The following is a 17366-nucleotide window of genomic DNA, read 5'->3' on the forward strand; positions in this document are numbered from 1 at the left end:
ACACAAAACACGCCCCAGCTTCACAGAACGTTGTCAAGATGGGGCCCCATGGACCAACATAGGCAGACCCCTATAGAAAATACTCCATGCCACCCATGGAGTGGTAGGATATCAGGGTTCAGGCTGTGTGCCACAAATGTGTCACCTCACCTCTCTAGGACTCATCCACACACTGAGGGGCTTCGGGGGGATATCTCTGGGACAGATTTCCCTTTGAAATGGAGCCTCAGGCTTCATTCACGCTGTAAGAGATTATAAAGGAGACCTGCCACCATTAAGAGAAGTTAGGAAAATGGAAAGACCTCAGGGATGAGAGGGGGCCTCACTTACACTCCAGATGCCTTGAAATTGCTTGGATCTTTATTTTGTTTCTCAGCATACAGCCGAGGCGAGCTAGCCTTGATTTCACTACATGGTCCATGTCAGCACTAAACTTTTTACATTTTTATTGTTGTTGCGTGTGTACACATGTTTGTGTGCACATACCATGGTATGTGTGTGGAAGGCAGAGGACAACTTTTCAGAACTTGATTCTCTCATCTGTGATTGGTTCTGGGAATCCAACCTGGGCTAAAGGCACCTTTACCCACTGAGCCAGTCCAACAGCCGAGGCGTGAACTCTTGTTCTGTGTCAGCCTCCCCAGTGATGGGATTACAGGTATCACAACCAACACGTGAGTATTTGTAATAAGTATATTAACTTATCAACCCTTCCCAACCATACCCAGAGTAAGAAAAATGGGCAGGCACCATCCCTCTTTGGTCCAGACCCTTCCTCTAAGTTCTCTTTATCACAGAATATGACATACACTGTATACACAGAATGAGAAACATTCACACAAGACCTGGTGGGAACTTATCCTCAACCATCCACCATGAAAGGCCTTAGACAGGCATCCAACACTCAGAACCACCCACGTGCTCCAGGGTTCACACTTCTTCCATTTATACATCATTGCCCGGTGTGAGTGTCTCACACCTACATCACCAGCACTTGGGAAGCTGAGGCAGGAGGATTATCACAAGTTTGAAGTCAGCCTAGGCTACAAAATGAGACCCGTCTCAAAAAAAAAAAAAAAAAAAATCACATCAAACAAAACATTTAATTTACTTACTTATTCAACCGTGTGAAGGGGAATAAGGGCCTTACATATGCTCAGGCCTTACTTATGCCTCCCATCCCTGTGGGCCCCGGACAAGCCCAAAGCGAAGGTACGCAGTCCACAGATGAGCCCAGGGCCATGAAGAGGTCACAAGTGTCCTCCACCCACAGGGCCCACATGGAAGTCCTTATGAGCTGACATGGCACAAAGGGAGGTCTGCACATCCCCACTGCTGCTGTTAGGTAACCAGATGGGGAGGAAGGGAAGGCGGGGCCACACTGCTTCACCCCACTTAGAGATTCCAGCCATTTCTTCAAGCCATTTACACAGGCACTCTGCCGCTCACGGGAACCCTGGACACAACATAACACACGCAGGGTCACAGACCTGTCTGCTGAGCCCAGGACCTCCCTTCCCTCAGCCTGCACTTGAGGGTTTTCAGTCCTTGTCTGGTGGAGGTCAATGGGCAAAACCTCTTTAAACAGTTTTGTGATTAAAAAAAAAAAAAATCCAAAGTCGGGTAAGAGAGCTCAGTAGTTAAGAGCACCTGCTGTTCTTGGAAAGGACTGAAGTTCAAATCCCAGCACCCACATCAGGGAGCTCAAGACTGGTACCCAGCTTCGGGGTGGGGAGGGATAGCTCGCTCCTTCTTAGTTTCTCGACCATCACCAAGACACACACAGCAAATATACATAAGAAATTATTTAAAAAACCCAAAAGCGTATGTAGACACTTTGGACTGTGGTAAGGAGTCACATGACCCTAGTGTCTGAGGTATGTGTCCACAAATCACCTTCCTGCGTCCTCTGTTTGGCTTCAGCCCAGAGTCTTGGAACTCTTTCCTCAACCCATAGCTGCCTGGAAATAGCTAGGAAAGAGATTTTAAGTGAATATCCCTTTTCCTGCAGATCTTCTGTTCGTCCTACAGAAAGAAGGAGTTGGATACTGTTTGAGAAATGACGACTCTGACCCACTCTGTCACAGGTAAGACTTGAGTTACGGCCCCGTCTTCAAACAGTGTCCCTTAGCTTCTTCAGTCTGCTCTCCTCCCACTGGCGGCCTAGCTCTCAAGATCTGAACGGCAGGACCACCTTCTCTCTCCTGCATTCAACTCCCCCCAGCACAAAACCCAACATAACCTCCTCAAAGGAGAAAGAGCCCAGGCCCAGGCTGAACACCAAGGAGCAAGAGTGAGGCCACAGCCAGGGGGCTGGACACGTAGATTACAGGCATATCCTCTCAGAGAGAAAAGGAGCATGCATGCAAAATTCACAGCAAGCATTTGAGCAAACGGGCATGATGTCAACGATCCACGCACACAACCCCGTCTTAGTCAACACACAGATCCTCATGACAATGTGAAACAGGGAAACCTGTCACTGTGTAACTTAATATATGCTAATAAACGCATTAAAAATATGAACATCTAAGTAAGCACATGCTGAGGACCCCACAGCCCCTATTAAGAGGAGAAGACACACTGCCAGTATTCAAAGCGTCAGCCCAGGAATAGAAACACTTCGGCTTGCCTAGTCTCACTGTTGCCGGTCCCATCCCCACCTTCCAGCCTAAATCTGACAGCTCATCATTCCCTGCATTAAAATTTCAAACTCCTTTATTTGGCCTTTCTCATTACATTCATCTTCGCACTCCCCATGAATCTTCAACCGCCCCCTTACATAACAGTCCTGCACAAGGTAAACAAGGGAATTGCATTGCTCTCAGATACATGCCGAGGTCCATGGTGCACGTGGTATAGCCTACGGGGTGTGTGGTATAGCCTATGGTGCGCGTGGTACAGCCTACATCCTCAAGTGCTCAGCCAACCCCACATCCTTTCCTGAATATGTGGCTTAACTGTTCCCTCTTCCAGGAAGCCTTCCCCAACCATCTCCCCACCCTCTGCACACTCTTACAACTGAGCGGAACATTCTTTTCCTTGCACGTTTTTTGGCAAGTGTTGTCTGTACTAATTTCCATGTTGGCTTTTTCCCTTGGCTTTTCCCCCACTGTGCTGTGTCCGCTGTGTTTTTCCTTCCAGGGTTAAGGGTCACGTCTACTGGAAACTAGGACTGAACATACTCCACAGATACCGTTGTGGTGATATGTGATGTTGGTGTGCGGATAAGAATGGACCCATGGAAGACGGGACGGAATGTCTTAGGTCACCAGAAACAAACAAAAGCCCTGTGTGACTTCCACAAAAACGTCTGCTCCCACCCCACATTTTCCACATGTGTCAGCCGCTTAGTCTTGTTCCAATGACCACGACATTCTCATTTCTCCATATACAAGCAGCAATCTCATATCCTCTGGTGAGTATGTTTCAAGACTGCATGTTGAAGTCACCTAGACTGCATTCCGCACAAAATAAATGTATTAAAATACCAAGGCTTTTATATTTGAAAACTCAGGTTCACCACTTACAGGGATTTTAAATTTCAGTACAATATTTAAGGCTGTTATTTTCTTCCTGAATACCGCAGCAATCCGCGCCACCTCAGGCTGGTTTGCTTTCACCCCAAGTTTCTTGGTAGTTCTTAATTCTTAAGAGGAATATACTCAAGATTACAAGCCGGCACGTTTTGCCATCCTCTCTGAGACTAGAGACTTCTTACTCCTCGTTCTGCGCTGATACCGTGTCTCTTTGGGAAGCCCTGCCTGTCTATAGTATATTACCGGTAAAATGGGAGTGATGAACCACGCGCTTGTTTTCACCTTCGGCGGGCTTGTTAGGACACAACATCCCGGAAAGTCAAATGTCATCTAGGAGGGACACTTCAGCAAAGTATCAGCTACTTTATCTCCAAGCGTCAGAACAGACTAACATTTTCCTTCTAGTTGGTTCAAGACCAGACTCCCGTCAAACACCTGCAAGTGGTCTTCTTCCTTCAATTCCCAAGGACATGCCACCGTGCCATGAGCTGGTGATAATGATGCTGATCCTCCTGGATTGCCCTCTTTTCCCTTCCTTCTCCTTCTCTGCCCCCCTCCCCCCATCTCCTTGTATATATGCTTGGCCCAAAACCTGCTTTGTAGACCAGGCTGGCCTGGAATTCACAGACTGTATTGCCTCTGACTCCTAAGTGCTGGGATTAAAAGGTGTGTGCCAACGCACCTGCTGCCATGGCAGGACCCAATTTTTTAGCCTTAAAACTTGAGGCTAGCCAGGTAGGAAAGCTTGTGCCTGTAACCCTAGCACTCGGGCTGTGGCAGAAGGCTTGCTATGAATTTGAGGCCAGCCTGTATTATATACTGAGCACATAGTAAGATCTGGCCTCAAATAAATAACTAATACATAAACCCTAGAGGTTAAAACATAATTTTTTCCTGATGCTCATGGATTCAGATAACTGGATGAGAAGGAGCTTAATAAATCCTGTTGACACCTATTTTAAAACTTTATTAATTAAAAATTAAAAAAAAATTTAAAAATTTTATAATAGGACTTTGACAAGTCCAAGGATGACAGCATTGTCTCTCACAAGGCCATAGCAAAGGAGCCAAGAACTAGACTGTGGCTTCTGACACAGCAGGCTGTGTCACGTGGACCTGCTTCTTGCTCAGGCTCAGGCCAGCACACACTGGGAGAGCTGCTAGGTGGCCAGGCCAGACTGGGTACAGTCAGCGCCCTTGGGAGAACTATGTGCCAGTTCCCATAGAGCTCAATGCAGGGATTTAGATCTTCCAGGGTATGTTTTAGCCTTGCCCAAGAGTCTGGGTACCTGCTGATCCAGAATGTGGTCTTTGTTCTCAAAGCAGGCTTCTAGGGTCGGGGGCAGGGATGGAGTTCAAACATTTAGAAGGAGGGGGCACTTGGGCTGAGTCATCCTGTGGGCAAAGGGCCAGAAAGAACATGACGCTCTTACCCCTCAAGAAACATACAAAGGAAGCTTCATACCTCCCGGCAGGAGGGACTGGATGACCAGGGAGAAGAGCAGGCAGCCTATGGAGAGTCTGAAGTGTTAGGAACTGATACAGAAGGTCAGGACTCCCAGCATGAAACACCAATGTGGCCAGGCCCAGGCTAAAGACTTCCCAGCATTCACAGACCCCTCATGGCTGAGCAGCGAACACTCGGACCAGGAGGGCAGACACGTCTGCCGACAACAGAGGCAGAAAGACAAAGGCCAGCCAGCGGGGCCAGGCTGGTGGCACCAACATATGAGGGTAAATACACAGGATTAGAAAAGAGAAAGGTCAGCCAGAATACCACCACTGTCTGTAGAAAAGGGCCAGTGTGGCCTGGGTAGGGCTGGCTTAGCAGGATGCCTGCATCTGGGGCTCGGTAGGACCACTCAGCAGCCCTCACATCCTCTAAGGTTTCCATCTGGATGGCCTGCAGGGAGACAGCTCCTCAGCCGAGGCAATATCCACTTGGCCTGACGGTTGTACCAGCTCTTTAAAATGAATCAGCTGACATCTGGTTAACCTTCGAACTGAGGTTGGGGTGAGTCAGCACCTCCAAGGCAATCATCAGATGTGTTCGTTTCTCAACCCCTCTTTCTACCGACCGCGTCCAAACCTGCTGATCCAGGGTCTCCCTCCCTGCGGTCACTCCTAGGATTTATTCTCCAAGAGCAACCACAGGATTGGAGGAATCTAGTTGGATGCCCTTATTAAAACCTCCCGTGGTATGTGGCTGCAGAAGCCTGTAATCAAAGCCCTCAGGAGGCTGAGGCAGGGGGATCTTAGTTTAAGCCCGGCTTGAGTAACATATAGAGTATCCTGTTCAACAAATAACCCCCCCAAACAACTCTAATGACTTCCCATCAAAATAAGACAAACCTTCCTTACTAGCCTATAGAGGCCTCTGCCCATCTTTCTAGCATCTGCTCCTATCCCTGCCAGCAGACACTGCCTCCTCTACCGTATGTCCTTGCAGCCTGTCTGTGCTTCAACTGTGCAGGCATCTCCCTGCATCAGGACTTCGTCTTCCCTGTTCATGAGCAGTGACTCTGTCCCCTCTCTGGGTATGACAACTTTTTTTGAAGATCTGTTTTTTTTACTTATTTTTAAATTATTTTATTGGATAGTCTCTGTATTTTTTGAAGATTTATTTATGTTATATATAAGTAGACTGTAGCTGTCTTCAGACACACCAGAAGACATCGTCAGATCCCATTACAGATGGTTGTGAGCCACCATGTGGTTGCTGGGAATTGAACTCAAGACCACTGGAAGAGCAGTCAGTGTTCTTAACTACTGAGCCACCTCTCCAGTTCTGTATGACAACTTTTACCTCCATATGTCTACCCTATCTAACATGGGTCTCTTTCCCTAACTTTTAGTGTGACAGCATGCTAGTTTGTTTATGTTTGTATTAATTAAAGTTCTTTAGTCTGTCTGGTTTTCCAGTAGTTTGGGATTGTTTTGGTTTTTTGTTTTGTTTTGAGACATCATCACAAACTGAATTTACATTTACTGATCATTTACTTATTTCTATTTCTCCTCCAGAATATAAACTCCATGGAGGTTTCTGTCTCATTATTATTGTCATACTTTCAAGCCATTTTTGATAAGTATCCATAAACATTGAGCAAGGTGTATGGTAAAACAAGTTCAAGACCAATCTGGGCAACCTCAAGACCCCACCTCAAAACCAAACAGAGCCCTGGCTAGTGACTTGTATCTACAATCTCAGGGCTTGGGAAGTTGGGGCAGGAGGATATAAAGTTCGAGGCTAGCCTAGGCTACACAATGAGGCTACCTCAAGACAAAACTGTAAGAAAAATTAATATTATACAAAGTATAACACTCATCCCTTGGCAGGTATTGATCTATGGAGTCTGCACAGTTAGTCCTTACAAGAGCCTGTAACAGACTCTCTTTAGAATCTCCATCTTCCAAATGAAAAAAAAAAAAAAAAAAAAAAATGAAGCAGAAAAGTTCAGTAACCCACCCAAGATCAGACAGCTGATACCAGTCCAGGATTCTGGGGCTGCAGTCACCCCAGAGCCCTCGTGTCTCCTAGCCAGGCAGCTTCTCCTCTGATTTATCAGACCTGAATCACAGGATCTCCAAACCAATCTCCTGCCCCCAGCCTCCTTACTGCATTGGTAAGAACAGGCAGCTGCCAAGAAACTGACTTTCGCAAGGCCGTAGGTACGGAAGGCAGGGCCAGATTGCTGTGATTTCAAAGGCTCTCCTACTATCCAGCATTTCAGTATTTCAACATCCCCAGGCTGGGGAAGCTCAATGGATGTTAAAATTGCAGGGGTGAAGCCAGCAAAGGGCAGTCTTCTCCAAGGGAGACAGAAATCCACTGGGAAGAGCCATCAGAACCTGGACCATAGGCTTTCCTCTCAAGGTTGCCACTTCCTACCTGAGGACCATCCCGACACGCCACTTCTCTTCCTGTGCCTCCCACATTGGGGCGATACCACAAGATAACAGACCACAGACACTGCCAGGGCCCTGCCATCAGAGAGGTGCGCACAAGCAGTCACCCAGTATATGGTGGGACCGTCTCTTCTTGGGCATTGGTGACACCCAAGGTGTTCCAGGGGATTCTGATTCAGAAGTAGAGGTGCTGGTAGGGAGGAGGGGAGAGGGAGGGAAAGGAAGGATGTGAAGGAGATAGGAGTGGAAGTGGGAGAGAGGGGAAGGGAGTCAGAGGGGCAGGAGACACCAAAAGTACCAAGAGATTCTGGGCATGTGTTTTCAGCAAACAAGACTTCTTTCTTTGGGAGAGGTCAAAGGGACACATCTCTCCTACCCCCTGGCAACAATGCCTACTGGGTTTGTGGGCTTATTCTTACTTCCAGATTAATATTCCATATGCACAAAGCAGGAGGTTAGCCCACTGAACTGTCCCCTCGAGCTCCCATGCCTACAAACACTGGAGGGTTTGGCTGGAAGGCAGGAGAGAGAGGTGAGCCTTCCTCAGTTTCCCCTCTGTGGGAGGTGGTGACAGTTCTTCAGCTCACTGCCCTGTTCCAGCCACCCTGGAGCTCAGGTGAGCCTGTTCCCTCTTTTGGCTCCTCTGGTCTGGGGACTGAAATTCATTTCTGTCCTTGCCACCATGGGTGCCTCAACCAATGCCTGTGGGTTCCCTTAACTCTCCTCTCCTGACCAGGTCTTGTTTCTGCTGGGGCACGCAGCAGGGGCGGGGTAGGATGGGAGGACTTGACATGGGGGCTGGGAAGAGGCAGCACAGTCCCTTGCAGGATGCGTGCTACAGAAGTACACCTTCAGCAAATCTCTAAAACCTCTCCTCAGTCACTCACTTTCTCCATTTGTAAAATGGCGAGGACGCTTCTATCTTGTGTTCCCGTGAGCCGGGCTCCAATAAAGCATGTAATGGCGTTAAGCCCCACAGTTAGTGCTCCAGAGATATTCAGCATCCTTGCCTCTGTTCAAAGGCCAACACGTTAACACTCACATTCCCTCAGAGGAAAAAATGCAGGACGCTTAGCTTTTGCCTCTGCGTTTCCTTTGTTCCCACTATGAACATGAACTACTTGAGAAGTCAGCAGAGAAAGCATCAGAAGCGTCCACCTAGGGAGGCTTTTTCTCTCTTCTGAAAGCAGGGCTCCATCCCACAGGGATTTCCCCAAGGCTGAGTACTGGCTTCCTCCAGTCACACTGACTGGAAGTGAATGAACTGGCAGGAGGGTGCAGGTTGTACTCTTTCTGAGCCAGGCCCACGTGGTCTAAAAGGATTTGAGCCTCCAGTCATCCTTACAGGTGGGTGCTCAGGTATGGACGTGCCACTGGGAGATGACAGTTTGTCAAAGGCTTGTGGCATCCACACGGACGGCACTAAATAAAATCAAACAAGACAACGAGGCCACCACCCACCAGCACTGGCTCTCTGTCTACAAGTTTCAGAGGCTATCAATGAGCCACAGACGGATTTGCTAGTGTGGGACAGGGACCACAGAATAGCCTTGATCTGCAGAGTCCGGACATCAAAGAGGAAAGATACCTCCCGCTTGGACCACACTAACAACTGCAGGAGGCAGCCAAGACCTTTGTCAGAGCAGTCTGGCAGCGTTTTGGGGCCATACCTCATCCATCCGAGCTGCCGTACAGAGTAGAGGGTTTGATCCGGGCTGGATCAGGTAGCTGACATCACACAGCTAGTCAGCTTGAGTTCAGCCAGGACTAGGCCCAAGTCTGCTGGCTCAAAGCCCAGGGATCTTTCCTCCTCAACCCTGCTACATGCCATGGCCTCTAACTTGCTATAAACCACGGAGCCAAAATTACTGTTGCCCTGGGCGTAGAAATGACCACAGTAGCACCAGTTCTCCCATAGATATGCAGGGCACTTTACAGTTTTACAGGATTCTTGTTTTTATTTGGTTGATTTGTCTGAGTCAAGGTCTCAATAGGCAGCTGAGACTGTCCTTGACCTTCAGAGCACCCTGACACAGCTTCCTGTGAGCTGGGATTATCTTCACGTCCCACTGGAATTATTATTTTTGCTTGGATCTCACCAATGGGATAGCAGGAGGAGCACAGAGAATAGCAGTTCTGAAAACAAAGCCAGAGCAGAGGTCACATTTCCACAGGCTGGGCAACCTTGGACACGTTAGTTGGCCTCTCTGAAAGCCAGTGTGAGCAGGTAAAATGGGAGCGGAATCCATTACATGAAGGCATTTAGTGAGAATGAAACAACCCAGAGCCACATGCCCCACTCACTCTGGCTCAGTACTCAACACACAGCAGGCGCCTGTCAGGCAGTGGTGCCCATGGTCAGAAGGGCACCCTACCACATAGGCAGACAAACTCGTCCAAGGACACAAGGCATAAGCTGTAGCAAGATCCAACAGGGCAGCTTACAGCATCCTAAGAAGCTGAGAACATCGCTGTCGAGGGACATACTAGAGCAGAGAAAGATGGGGTGCTTCCGAGTTCAGAATGACAGCAAAGGTTCTCAAAGGGAAGTAGGAAGTGGCTAAAGGGAAACTCATAGCCTCGAAGTTTCTATATTTTTCCCCTCTCTCCACTTGATTCTTAGAGGTTGTTTAAAGACCAATGGAGTTCCCTTGTTAGTATTGCTAAGTAAGAACAGGGTAAAACTAACAACAACTCTGAAAGCCCACCAACAGGAGGCTGGACAGACAGACAGGCTAGGATGTATCCGTTAAAGTCACCACAAAAGCATTGTCTACTGTGGTGATTTCCTGCAGTCCTGAGGCCTGAACCCAGGTAAGGGAACCACTAAGCTATGTCCCCAGATATGAACATCTGTGAGACACATTTTGTTTATGCATGTGAAAAATAACAATAAACCCTCAAATTAAAATGCAACTTTAAATCAAGAGTGCTGTTCGTGACCTGTCCTGACATAGAAGATCTGCTTCCATTGCGTCTGGCTTCTTCTGTAGAGTAGGGTTTTGATGGAGATAATGAGAACATTTTCTGAATTTCTCTGATTTCATATATTTTTGGAATTTTGGGAAGTGGTTTTCACTAAACTCCCACCATGTGTTCCCTGAGAAAGGAGATCCTCATGAGACTTGGGACAATCACCCTTACACGGTTGAGCCATCTCTCTAGGCTATCCCTGTAATTAAACTAAGAGGCCAGGAGGCAGCTCCGCTGGTAACAACACTTACAAGCCTGACAACCTAGTTCAGTCCACGTGAAGATAGAAGATAAAATTAAATTGCATTAATTAACACAGCAACTCCACTAAGGTGCAGGAGAGTGGTTCAGGGAGTGTGAGCACTGGCCGAATAGGCCTGACGAACTGGGTGTGGGTCTCCAGAACTCGGGTAAAAAGCCAGACATGGTAATTCGCATCTGTAATAGCAATACTTCTGTGAGCAGGGAGGGAGATAAGAGAATTTCTCGAAAGTTCACAGGCCAAGCAGAAGAGGGAAGAGAGGTCCTGCCTCAAAAACAAGGTTGAGAACCATCTCCTGTAAATTGTCCTTTGACCTCCATTCCTGTGACATCTGTGTGTCCTCCCTCACAGAAACCACACACACACACACACACACACACACACACACTCGGGGAGGGGGAGAAGGCAAATGTGCACACGCAATAGAAAAAGCAAGAGAGAGAGAGAGATTTTAAAAGCTGATAAAAAATAATAAAACACTGAAGAAAGATTTGTTTGGGCAGTGGTGGTGCACACCTTTTAATCCTAGCACGCATGAGGCAGAGGCAGGTGGGTCTCTAAGTTCAAGGCCAGCCTGGTCTACAGAGTGGGTTCCAGGGCAGCCATGGCTACACAGAGAAACCATGTCTCAGGGGGGGAAATTTTTGCTTGAATTTACCTCTCATTGCACTTGCGTGGCTCCATTTGATCCCTTCCTACCTGTGTCTAATAATCCAACCCAATCTTAGACCACTATAATCTGGATGTTGGAGAGTTTGGTAGGGTCTTCCTGTTTAAAGTCAATCCTATCAGAAATACTTCACCTTATGGCTTCCTCATCACAGTGCTTTTCTGTAGACTAGCTAATGTCTAGCATTTGATGTGTCTTAATGAATGTACGTTAACAGTCCTAGGAGCAGGTATGTGGACTACCACGGTAAAGGTGAGGAAACTGAGTCTTAAAGACATCAACTGATTCCCCAAACCTTTGCAACTGGTAAGAATAGAAGATTTCAGCCCTGACCTGAGAGAGTCCAACTCCTCACACGGTGTCTTTCTGCTCTTCTCCCTCAACACTCAAGATGGCCCTCAGTTTGTGGTTTGGAGCTTTACAAAGATATGAAAACAATACGAATTTGGCAAGAGCATATGTTGAATTTTTGGTCTTTCCCTGAGCTGGAATGTGCCAGAGTGCCCTCCAGGGACCCTGAGCAAAACAAAAGTTGAGTCCCAGCTCCAAGTCATCCCTTTGATGATCATGGTGAACAGCCTGTCCTCTACACTGGACGGTATAGCTCAACTCAAAGTTTCCTTGTTTTCAATGCAGTCTCGTGTAGATTTTTTCCCCTGCACTGGTATTTTGGGGCTGTAACTCCACTGAGGAGCATGAATGCAGAGTAGTAATTGAGAAGGATGTGGTGAACAGAGGTGGGAAGAATGTGGTAACTACTGAAACCTACAGTCTGTGACCGGACTACAGAGCTAGCTCAGGGTAAAGGTAGTTACCTCCAGGCCTGAATACCTAAGCTCAGCTCCCAGAACCCACACGGTGGAGAGAACCAATCCTCGAAGCAGAGCATCTGCTTAGAATGCATCTAAAAGAGGCATAGTAGAACTTATATCACACATCACACACACACACACACACACACACACTCACACACACAATTTCAAACAAACAAACCAACAAATGAGAACTTCAAAGCTGCCCCAGTGGTTAACAGCACTGGCTGCTCTTCCAGAAGACCAGACCTTATTTCCCAGCCCCCCCACATGGCGGCTCACAACCACCTATAACTCCAGTCCCAGAGCGTCTGATGCCCTCTTCTGGCCTCTGCAGGAACCAAGCATGCATGTGGTGCACAGACATACATGCAGGCAAAACACCCAGACACATAAGATAAAAACAAGTATTTTTTTTAAAAAAATGTGAATTTAAATTTTAAAAGTACGTGACCTTGAACAAATCCCTTCCCCCTTCGCTTTTCTGATCACAGAGAAAGCACATGACAATGACAAAGCAAGAAAAACGACAGGAATCCAGCCCTCAAGTCGGGCAGGGGCAAGCCTTCACCTTCTCATGCACACCACCGCTGGCACCGGGCAGTCATAAGCATGACACACAGAAGGGTACAAGGGAGTCTGCAGCACCCAGCTCTGTGCTTTGAGGAGATCAGCAGCTCTTCGCGACTGCAAATGATTTTATCCAGTGTACGTTCCGAAACGTTCTCAATCATCCCCCTATTGTTGGACATTTAGTTCCAATTTGCTGCTATTATAAATGAGATCTGAGGGGGATTTATCCAAAGGAATCCATTCAAAAGAGAAAAGCCAGATGCTCAAATAAGATGCTGCCCAACCCACAGAAAGATTGACAGGAGACCAGCCCTTCTCTATCACACCGAGCCTCAAACTGAATTCCCCAGGGCTCTCCCCACCCCCACACAGTTCCTCCCTCAACTTGGCAAGCCACACAACATCCCACGGAAGGACATCTTAATGGAGCTTCAACCTCCCTCACTTCCCAGCCCAACTCTCCAAGAGGAGGTTTCTTTGCAAGGTCACAGTGCCGGCCTTCTCTGTGGGTCACACACCTGCCAGAGACCTTCCCCAAGCACCATCCCGCCACACTCCTCCGCAGGCCAAATCCTTTCAAAGGTCCCCAGAATCTCCAGGCTCAAGTCCAGCCCAAATACCTCAGCCTGACATTTAAACGACAGAAGGGAGAGAGGAGAAATCCTCGTAGAGGTGCTGAGATGTGCCAGCGCCGTGGTGAGGCTTTATGTAATAACCACGAGGGTCCCACAGTCACATTTTACAAAGGAAGAAAATGAAGCCTGAAGCAACAAAGTGATGTCCCCAAGGTCACAGAGCCGGTCCCAAGCAGAGTGAATCGGGGAGCTTGCTCAGAAGTACAAGCACAAGCTGACATCCTGAGTCACCTCTCAGCACCTTGGACCCTCCCTGCACTTTTCTCCCGCACATGGTCTCAGCCGTTCTTCTTCCAAGGCACCCATTTTTTCCCACACCCCTACAACGTTCAAACTCTGTCCTGGCATTAGTGTCCAGCTTAAGGGGCTCACCTCTTCTTAAAACCTTCCCTGAGCATCAAAATAGGCAGTCACTGTAGTGTACTCTTACTTCTGGGGCCAAGATGGCTCTATCATCCATGACTGAAAAAGACTTTTAGAGAGGTAGGGAGGTGTGTGTGTGTGTGTGTGTGTGTGTACCAATTCTGGTCCTTTGCAAGAGCAACAAACTGTTCATCACTGAGCTGTCTCTCCAGAATTTAAAATTATCATCACCATCACCACTACCACCACTACCATCATCATCATTAGTGTGTATGTGGGTGTGTGGGTGTGTGCACTATGGTACATGCGTGGTCAGCCAAGGACAACTGTTAGGAGTCAGTTCTCCCCTCTCCTGTAGACAGGCCACAGATCAGCAGGGTTGTCCAGCAAGCCCCTGTGCTCACTAAGCCATCTCACTGGCCCCTTCCTTTTGTTCAATTTTTGGTGACTGCATCTCACTTATGTGACTTAATGCTGGCAGTCAAGGAGCTCCCTCGATATCCCAAGCCAGCCTCAAATTCATGCCAGTCTTCCTGCCTCAACCTCTAGAGGTCTGCTATTACAGACATGCGCACCATGGCCAGCTTGCCCAGCTAGACCTGAGACTTTTGAGAGATGGCACACATCTGATTGGACGACCACTTCCAAATGAACAAAACTGAAGATGACCCTGGAGGGTATGGACTAGCTGCCTAAGAAAGCTCTGGAAAGTGGTTCTGACCCAGCCTGCCTCCACGACCCCTTAGCTTCCTTCAGCGAGCCACTGATGTGATCTAGAAAGTGGGAGGAAGGAAAGTTGCTACCTCACAGGGTTTTGTGAGGAATGTAGGAGTTGTGCGCGTAAGACATGAAAATAGCTTCTGGCATGTAGTAAGAGCTCAATAAATGTTAGCTGTTGCTATTCTTACCCAGAAGTCTCCTTCCTACTAAGAAAGCAGAACCAGCTTGCTGCCAACCCCAGCCAGGCACAGGTCCTTGCTGACAGAGATACTGTCCCAGTCACTGCTTGAACATCCCCTCTGTGTGACTTCTGGCTGCTGGAGCCCTACCAAATGTAGCAGGGGGCAAGCAGAGGGCCAGTGCTAATCCCTCCCACCCACACCTCTTCCCGGCTCCTTCAGGCCATGCTTGCACTCAGTCCAGAGCTACCCTGGCCTCACCCTTCTCTGTCTGGACCAGCCCTAGTCTACTAGCTAATTACTGGCATCGACTGGACTCTAACCAGGTATAATGTCATGGTAAAACAAGAGGCTCTGGACTCCTACAGCCCCACACTTTCCAGCTGTGTGACCTCGGGCAGGCAAGCTCTGTGAGCCTCTGCTCCTCTGTTTAAAGTGTATAATAATATTATCTAATAGTGCTGCTGGGCAAGGATGCGAACCACTTATCAGGGCACGGCACACATTAAGTGCTCAATAAATACCATCTCTGATTGCATGGTCACTAGCCTTGCTCCAGGATGAAACGATCAGCTCCCTTTAATGAGTGCAGAGAAGTCCAGACACGTGTGGGGATGGAGCTCCCCACCGCAGCTGGTCTAGTCAAGAGACCTTTCCACTGCCCCTCTGCAGCACAGGCTCAGAATATCTCTGGACCCCCAGAGTCCTTTCCATCCTGAAGATACCAAGAGGGTCCACAGTCTCCATTGTTTACCTCATGGGAGAAGAGCTAGGAAGCAACCAATGTGAGGGCTCTCCTAAAAGGGGGGCCACAGCCTTCGGCCTGTAGGGTAATGCTCTGGCAGAGTACTATATACGAAGTAACAGGGAGCAGGCCTTTGGGCAAGGAAGAGAAACCTTAACCAAAAAGTTTAAGTCCTCTCACTCAGGAGCTGTGACCTTGGACCATCTCTCTTCCTCCTGAGACCTTTACCCACCTCTCTATGCTAATCCCGTGAGAATAGGGCCCAGCCTTGTCCTCCTGTGGGATTCTACCATAGAACCCCTTCAAGAAGCTCACAGATCTGGGCCCAGAGCACTGCCACAAGGCCCAGGGAATGCTTTAACAGGAACCCCATGCTCTTTTTCAGGACTGCTGTCAGATGTCCCCCCAAATCCTGGAGACCGTGTGCTGTAAGCCATAAATTTTGTGCATCAGTTTCTGGGGACATGGGATCTCAGGCTGGCCACCAGAAGCTAGCTCCGTGGCTGGCAGAGCCTCTCTGGGCCACCATGACTGACAAGAAGCTGGTACAGGCTGCCTCTGCCACAAGCTCCATCTGGAGTCCTAGATGGGTGGCAGGCACACAGGACTTCTGCACAACCTAGCCTAGGACAGGAACCTCCGGGGCCACCAACCAACTGCTACGATTCCGGAAGGCTCCTAATGCTCCCAGAGACTGGGCTGATGGGGCAGCTGAACCCTGCATAGCTCCAGAGAGGTCCTAAATACAGCCCTTTACCCTCACACCTTGGTGTGCAGGAGAGGTGACGTGCCAATTCAGAGTAATGGTAGGAACCAGTGGTGAGCTCTCCTCCACCCCCCACACCCCAGTGCATCGCAGAGCTCCGGGGGAAGCCAGAAGAAGAACCATGGCTGGCAGGAGAGAGGCAGCCGGGTGCTTTTCAGCCTTTCATAAACCATGGACCCTGTGGCCCATACAGCCAGTCGGGTGACTTCAGCACCCAATAAATACCACAGTGCTTGAGTCACCTAAACACCTAGACCTGTCGCCAAGACCCTCAACCTCTTGGGAACTTGACCTCTTCAGATGTAAAGGTTCTCTGATGGTCTGATTGGGGGTACAGCTACCAACCAGCACAATGCCAGCCTGAATCCTCAGACGTCCTGGGGGTAAGGTTCATACACCCAGCTCAGGCAGGGAAAGGAGGGGAGATGCAAGAGAGAAAGGGTCAGTAAGCAAAGGATGGGGATGATACTGAGAACGGTATCCAAGCAGCCAACCTCTAGCCAGGATATTATCCCCGCAGCATCAGAAGCCTAGAGAAGAAAACCAGAGAGCCCTAGGCCACCAAAGGAGATAGGTGGGATGGCTTTCCAGAACAGAGTGGGCCACTTTCTTAGCCCACCGCCCAGCAACGGCTCATTCTCCACCAAGGTGCCAGCTGACACCTCTGACTCCTGGCACTGAGGAAGCCGCAGAGGTGAGAGGACCAGCAAAGGTCTCCCCAACACTGGCTAAGGGGCCCCCTTCAACAGCCTTCAGACTCGGCTCCTAATCTCACCCCCTCTCTTTCCCCACGGCTGGAGGTTGGGCCTAGACGTAGCACGCCCCGGGTCTCCCATGCCATCTGATCACCGGTCCCCACGTGCCTACCTGGGCCTGGGGGTCCCCATCTCGGGCCGGCTGGGCGAGGGCCCGTCCCCTCGGCTCCTCCGGGCCCGCAGGCCGCGGGGCGGGGCGGCGCGGGAGGGTTCTGCGGAGCAGCCTGTTCCGCGACACCCCCGCCCGCTGATGGATGCCGACTGCAGCAGCGGCGGCGGCGGCGGCCGCGGCGGTCGGCGTGCGCCGGGGGCTGGGCACCGTGCCCACAGCCCCGGGCCTGGCGCCCGCCGCGCGGCCCGCCCCCGCCGCGGCCTCCGCGCCCAGCCCAGGGGCGGCCGCGAGCCTGCCTCCTCGCTCGCGGTGCCCAGCCCCTGCCTCCGCCTCCTCGGCTGCCTGCCTTGCCTCCC

General features: G+C 49.5%; 1 protein-coding gene across 4 annotated transcripts in view; it reads right to left on the reverse strand.

The window, feature by feature from the left end:
- The window catches only part of EPB41L1 (erythrocyte membrane protein band 4.1 like 1), a 67095-nt gene extending 49970 nt beyond the window's left edge, over positions 1-17125 (reverse strand). For all 4 annotated transcript variants that reach the window (XM_080924738.1, XM_080924736.1, XM_080924739.1 and 1 more), the window contains exon 1: positions 17011-17125. The gene's annotated coding sequence lies outside the window, so the exon portion shown is untranslated. The remainder of the gene's footprint in view (positions 1-17010) is intronic.
- Between the last annotated feature and the right edge of the window lie 241 nt (positions 17126-17366).

The sequence above is a fragment of the Micromys minutus genome (assembly GCF_963924665.1).
Source record: "Micromys minutus genome assembly, chromosome: 11".
In the NCBI taxonomy this organism is placed as follows: domain Eukaryota; kingdom Metazoa; phylum Chordata; class Mammalia; order Rodentia; family Muridae; genus Micromys; species Micromys minutus.